The sequence below is a fragment of the Camelus bactrianus genome, chromosome 36, assembly GCF_048773025.1.
Source record: "Camelus bactrianus isolate YW-2024 breed Bactrian camel chromosome 36, ASM4877302v1, whole genome shotgun sequence".
NCBI classification, from domain to species: Eukaryota; Metazoa; Chordata; class Mammalia; order Artiodactyla; family Camelidae; genus Camelus; species Camelus bactrianus.
Window position 1 is genome coordinate 10809736 of NC_133574.1, and position 7805 is coordinate 10817540.

A 7805-nucleotide genomic window follows, 5' to 3' on the forward strand; every position below is an offset into this window, starting at 1 on the left:
TTCTTAACCTGGATTGGGATTCCAGTCAGGTTTCAGGCAGAAGATGCGGAACAGCTCTGTGGTTGCCTTCGTGAACTCATGACTCAAGCGTGAGAGAACTAGGAAGAGTGGTCAAAGTCCACAGCATGAGAAGATGAAGCATTTCTTACAGCATTATCACCCAAAAACTGATGCTGCATTTTGGAGGGCACTGACAGGTTTCTACACCAAGGACACATATGTAGGTTTGCGGGATCATCCCAGCAGGCCCTGAAGTATGACATCCAAACATAAGGTTCCACTGTTGTTTCTGTAGACAGAGAAGCTCTGGGAAGAACTGGTAACTTTGAGACTTTCCCATGGCAGTAGAAATTACAAGCGCACTCTCTGTTGGCTGTTTTGGAGACACTTCAAAAGTCGTACAGAAGAATGCAGAGCTGATAACCTATAGAAGCTTCATTTCCACTAGAGGAAGTGCCCTGTGCCCTTTCAGAATTGTGAGATTAGTGTAATAAAAACGAGGTTTTACTAACTGAAACAGTATGATGTGTTCATCACATCAAAGGCAACACCAGGACTTAGAGTTATACCAGACAACACACACAGGTACGGGGCATGGCATCAAGGCCTAGGGAAATTTGTCCTCACAGAACTAACTTGGAATTGCTTACACCAAAGAATCTAAAGTTTGCACTTAACCAAGCCCTAAAAGTCTATATTAGATACATGAGAGTACCTGACCTGTAGATTAAAAGAAGTATAGTAAAAGAAACAGGAAGTACCATTTCCAGTTCCAAAGAGATTGAAGGCCCAAAAAATAAGCTTTCAAAAAAATAGACGGCAAAACGATAACAGAGCTAGCTCTGAAAATGGAGATGAGGAAAACACTGATGAACCACCATGCCTCAGAATCACAAAAGGCAGAATAACAGAAAAGGGGAAGAGAAACTCTAAAGAAGAACCCAATAGTATCAGAAAACTCAATGGATGAGATAAAAACTTGACTAAAGTCAATCCTAAGCAGACTACTTAATGCATGGGACTCGTGAATGACTTAGAGGACTGGGGAACAGAAAACCCACGATCAGAAGAAGACACAGAAAAGCAAGTGCATACCAACGCTAACATCACTGTTGAATCATGGGTTAAGACAAAGCAGGTAAGAATAAGACTCATAGGATTCCCAAATGGAAAAGCAAGAGATAAAATAATAAATTCTGAAAGCGAATTTGTAGAAAAATCAGAATGAAACTTGCTGAAAGCCAGGAAAGTATCATCTATACGAATTCAGGATTTACACATCGTTCAAAAGAGGTGGAATACAAATAGACGAACAAGAAGCTGTAGAATTCAAATAAACAATATTCATGATCATCCCAGTGATGTAAAATGCACCTCGAGGAAATCAACTTAGTCAGAACAGAACCTCCAGAGGGGTTTCAGCTGATATCTCGGCAGAAATTTTGCAGCACGGGGAGGAGTGCAAAGACATAGACCATATCCTGAATGAGAAAAAGCTGCAATCAAGGGTAGCCTATTACAAATGACTGCCGTTTATAACAACGGCAAAGCTAGGGAAATTCACTGATCGGCAAACCTTAAAAGAATTCAGCACTTTGAGACTGATCCTAAAACAAAAATTGAGAATCCTACCCTGAGTAGAAATGTAGCACGATGAAATGGAAATACCAATACCATTATTGCAAATGCAAGAAGAGCCTGAGTTGCAAAGAAGTAAGAAGCAGAAGGCAAGGAGGACATCAAAATCCTAAAGATGGGAGAGGGTAGCAGGAAATCATAGGTGATTTTAAGCACTATCTTAAGTGAATCAGCTTACATGACTGTCTGTCTGAAGCAAAATGAGAGATGTATGGCCTAATGTGTTTGCAAAACATACAAAATATCAGACAAACAAACAAACACCTAAAGGTTACAGTTGACTTACATATAGCAAACAACCATGAATATTCAAAACAATATACTCAAAGTGATGTCAAGTATCATTCAGCACGCATCGACACATTATCGCGGCTAGCATGTACTAAACACACGTGTTCAGAAAACAGATGCGTGCATTACTATTCATAGATACTGATCCAGAAGTGCATATTGTAAGCCAACACAAATGACGGTTTTGAATAAGTGTGGGTCATAGAACGGGATATAGTCTTACAAGTTTTCCAACAAGATGTATGAATGCCATATACTATGCTTCGTAGGGAAGAAATGGCATAAGCCTATAACAAAGACAATTAGCTCTGCGAAATAGTACTAAGTGCAAAAGAGACAGATAGGAAAGTGCACGTTGGGATTGGTTTCATTTCTAGGAATTTCAGCCCCCATGAAAAAAAATGGATCCATGTGCTGAGAGTGTGGGTGTTACAGCAGAAAGCAACAGACGGATATGTAATCTGGGTGAATGGATATTACACAAACATGAGTTTCCTTGAGTGGGTCTCTGTGTACTGTGAACTGTTAGAAAGTTTAAAGAGGTGTGAATCCATAAACTTAACATGGACACACTTTCCTCCGTTTGTACTGTGCATACAGATCTGAAGAAAAGGAAAGAGGGAAGAGAAAAGGACCATGGGACCCTTCTGGATAGAATCACATTTCCCTTAGGAAACTCTCGTCTAATGCAGCATCACCTCCAACACGAAATTGATGCATCAACCATTGGGGATGGCAGTTACCGTTTGGATTCCAGGTGGAATGTTGGTGTGTACCACGAGGCTTGTTGCGGCTGGTGGATCCAAGGTAACTGGGCAGAATTCTGTGGGTGGATCTGTTTGATGGTGGGTCTGCTGCCCTATGTGGAGATTGGCTTAAGTCTTTTGTTCGGGAAGCTGAGTAAGTTCGAGATACTGCTGCTGCCCAGAGACCTGAGTTCAAGGGTCAGTTTCCAGAATCTGAAAGGGCAGACAGTGGAAGATCTGCCTGTCATCAGCTTACTGGTGAGGCTCCGAGTTATTTTCAGACTTGCCCAGTAGTGTTGATGTCGACTTTATGGGAGACACGAAGCGAAGCTGCCAGAAAACTTGGCTGCATGGATTGAGGAGATGTGCGAACACATTGATGAAACTTGTTCTGCTACAGTGGAGAATATCAGCATGGAGACATCTCTAGAGCATACCAGGCTCGAAAGACATTCATGAGACCTACTGAACCACGGTGATACTGGCAGGAACATTCGGAGTTTCAACGTGCCCTTGAGAAAGTTACTCGATTCTCAGCTCCAAGAACTGGTCCACGATTCCTGACGTCTAAAAGAGAAGAGATGGCAGAGATGATAAAAGCGCTCATGGTCTTGGAAGGGGTCGTGAGAATCCACACATCCCAAGGGGCATTTACGAATCATTCAGACCGAAATGCACCAAGCCCAGGTAAGCCTATTCCCAGGTTTGTGCCTAGCTATCAATCACATGCTCTTCCCTCCACTCCACTCAGGCATCCATTTCAAAGGATCAGAACCTGAGCTGCAATGAATCCAGTAGGAGGGGAGCAAGCCCGTACTAGAATCAGAGTTCTTCCTCCTTCACACACGGTGAACAACACTGAACTCCTTAAATGCCAAATACTCTCGACTGAAATAGATAGGAATTCAATAATTAGCTCACACAAAGAAATGATGACCTTCCCCTAGATTCAGCAAATGCGGGGTTTATGTATTCTTTGGGCTGAAGGAGTGTGGGAAGTGTGGGGAATCTTTGACTGAACTTGAAAATGTATTAGGCCTCAGTTTCGCAAGAGATTACAGGAAAATATTCGAACTCAGATAGTGAACTGAACAGTAAAAGTCGCCAAACTCAATAAGGAAACTGGTTTTGTGGACCGTCGTTCACTTCAGTCAAGACCCGGGTTCACTATATCTTGGAGGTGCAGACTTGGTTGTGTTAAATTGCTTTACCCTACATGATTGGATGATTAAGACTTCTCAGCACTGATAGAAGAACACCTGGTTCTCAATAGCCTAGCATAGCTGCAGCAGGTTTCTCATAGTTAAATGCCTCTAGGTGCTTTTGGAATCAAGCCTAAATGTATATATTCTGTTTAGATTTTCTTGTATATCCCTAGAGAATAATGTTACCCTTTGAAATGCCAACATTGCCTAGTATGTGTCATTGGGAGTAAAGGGAACCACGTGCATAAGGGAAATGCAGGTTGGGCGTTATTTCATGGTTCCAATAATTATTTCATTGTTCCTTTTGTTTTTGGAGGCTTCAGAAAAAGACTTGGCATGACCCCTTCAAGGTTATGGACTGCTATATTACATCCAGTCTGTCTGTTTTTACTTAGATCTGACAAAATGTTACAGAAATTGACAAGTCAGGCTTTTTGTTGATTTGGTAATTTTCAAAAACTAACTTCAATTTCATATAAATCCCACAACATGTAAATCGATTCTATTAATCTTCTTACAGACTACAACTGCCATATCAACCTAATGTCAAAGATGGGGTCTTTGGACAAACCCTCTGACCATGGCTGTAAACAAAACGGAGCTAAACTAATATCCAATTTCTGTGAATTATTTGTGGAAATTGTTGATTTATCTATGCCCAGTAAGCAGAGAACCAGTGCAAACTGCTCTCACTCGCTCCCATACACAACACTTTGTAAACATCCAATCAACTAGCCCTTGGCACAGGACACTTGCCGAAGAGTGGTCTGTTACATCCAAAGACAGGATGAGGCCTCAGAAAACCTGGAAACAGTAAAAGGCAAAGTAGAGAATGGAAACCATTGCAGGGTCTGACCTGTGGTAATGGAGCATCATATGTGTAACTCTGTTATCCTTGGAAGCACACTCTCAAGCGGGCAGCAGGCATGGGATTGAAGGAGATGCGCTGAGTGTTAGAAGAGTGCACAGCAGATGCTTGGCTGACAGAACTCAAAGAAATCAGCACAAAATATCCCCACAATTTTTTCTGAGACCAAGATCTGAGCTGCCAAATCTGAGCTAGCAGAGGCAGCGGAAAAAGAGGGATAGGGCTACGGATGATGGCTCTCACAGAACTCAGGGATCTAGAGTGCGTTGTGGGTTTTGGTGGGTACTATCAAGAGAGCAAAGATAACTGTGAACTCAGTGAGACAGCAACCACACTGGCTCGTGAGGTTGAGTTTATCGATATGTCCTATGGCCACATCCACTGCATCTGCAGGACCAGGGTCCAATTTGACATTTTGCCAATAGAGCACATGTGGGGCTCAGAGGAATCATGCATCTGGTCTGAGGGTTCCAGGGGGCGTTGGCTTTGAAATCAGTATTAAAAGATTTAGGATCCGCTACATTCTTAACCTGGATTGGGATTCCAGTCAGGTTTCAGGCAGAAGATGCGGAACAGCTCTGTGGTTGCCTTCGTGAAATCATGACTCAAGCGTGAGAGAACTAGGAAAAGTGGTCAAAGTTCACAGCATGAGAAGATGAAGCATTTCTTACAGCATTATCACCCAAAAACTGATGCTACATTTTGGAGGGCACTGACAGGTTTCTGCACCAAGGACACATAGGTAGGTTTGTGGGATCATCCCAGCAGGCCCTGAAGTATGACATCCATACATATGGTTCCACTGTTGTTTCTGTAGACAGAGAAGCTCTGGGAAGAACTGGTAACTTTGAGACTTTCCCATGGCAGTAGAAATTACAAGCGCACTCTCTGTTGGCTGTTTTGGAGACACTTCAAAAGTCATACAGAAGAATGCAGAGCTGATAACCTATAGAAGCTTCATTTCCACTAGAGGAAGTGCCCTGTGCCCTTTCAGAATTGTGAGATTAGTGTAATAAAAACGAGGTTTTACTAACTGAAACAGTATGATGTGTTCATCACATCAAAAGCAACACCAGGAGTTAGAGATATACCAGACAACACACACAGGTTCGGGGCATGGCATCAAGGCCTAGGGAAATTTGTCCTCACAGAACTAACTTGGAATTGCTTACACCAAAGAATCTAAAGTTTGCACTTAACCAAGCCCTAAAAGTCTATATTAGATACATGAGAGTACCTGACCTGTAGATTAAAAGAAGTATAGTAAAAGAAACAGGAAGTACCATTTCCAGTTCCAAAGAGATTGAAGGCCCAAAAAATAAGCTTTCAAAAAAATAGACGGCAAAACGATAACAGAGCTAGCTCTGAAAATGGAGATGAGGAAAACACTGATGAACCACCATGCCTCAGAATCACAAAAGACAGAATACCAGAAAGGGGAAGAGAAACTCTAAAGAAGAACCCAATAGTATCAGTAAACTCAATGGATGAGATAAAAACTTGACTAAAGTCAATCCTAAGCAGACTACTTAATGCATGGGACTCGTGAATGACTGAGAGGACAGGGGAATAGAAATCTCCCGATCAGAAGAAGACACAGAAAAGCAAGTGCATACCAACGCTAACATCACTGTTGTATCATGGGTTAAGACAAAGCAGGTAAGAATAAGAATCATAGGATTCCCAAATGGAAAAGCAAGAGATAATATAATAAATCTGAAAAGGATTTGTAGAAAAATCAGAATGGAACTTGCTAAAAGCCAAGAAAGTATCATCTATACGAATTCAGGAATTACACAGCATCCAAAAGAGGTGGAATACCAATAGACCAACAAGCAGCTATAGAATTCAAGTAAAAAATGTTCATGATCATCCCAGTGATGTTAAATGCACCTCGAGGAAACAACTTAGTCACAACAGAACCTCCAGAGGGATTTCAGCTGTTATTTCGGCAGCAATTTTGCAGCACGTGGAGGAGTGCCAGGACATAGAACGTATCCTGTATGAGAAAAAGCTGCAATCTAGGGTAGCCTATGCCAAATGACCGCCGTTTATAACAACGGCAGAACTAGGGAAATTCACTGACTGGCAAACCTTAAAAGAATTCAGCATTTAGAGACTGATCCTAAAACAAAAATTGAGAATCCTACCCTGAGTAGAAAAGAAGTAAGATGAAATGGAAATAACAAAACCATTATTGCAAATGCAAGAAGAGCCTGAGTTGCAAAGAAGTAAGAAGAAGAATGCAAGGAGGACATCAAAATCCTAAAGATCTGAGAGGGTAGCAGGAAATCACAGGTGAATTTAAGCACTATCTTAAGTGAATCAGCTTACATGACAGTCTGTCTGAAGCAAAATGAGAGATGCATGGAATAATGTGTTTGCAAAACATACAAACAATCAGACAAACAAACAAACACCAAAAGGTTACAGTTGGCTGACATATACCAAACAACCATGAATATTCAAAAAATATACTCAAAGTGATGTCAAGGATCATTCAGCACGCATCGAACCATTATCACGGCTAGCATGTACTCAACAAACTTGTATTCAGAAAACAGATGCGTGCGTTAATATTCATAGGTACTGATCCAGAAGTGCATATCGTGACCCAACACAAATGACGGTTTTGAATAAGTGTGGGTCATAGAAAGGGATATAGTCTTACAAGTCTTCAAACTGGATGAATGAATGCCATATACTATGCTTCGTAGGGAAGTAATGGCATAAGCCTATAACAAAGAAAAGTAGCTCTGTGAAATTGTACTAAGTGCAAAAGAGACAGACAGGAAAGTGAACGTTGGGATTGGTTTCATTTCTTGGAAATTCAGCCCCCATGAAACAAATGGATCCATGTTCTGAGAGTGTGGGTGTTTCAGCAGAAATCAACACACGTATATGTAATCTGGGTGAATGGATATTACACAAACATGAGTTTCCTTGAGTGGGTCTCTGTGTACTGTGAAATGTTAGAAAGTTTAAAGAGGTGTGAATCCATAAACTGAACATGGACAAAATTCCCTCCGTTTGTTCTGTGTATACAGATCTGAACAA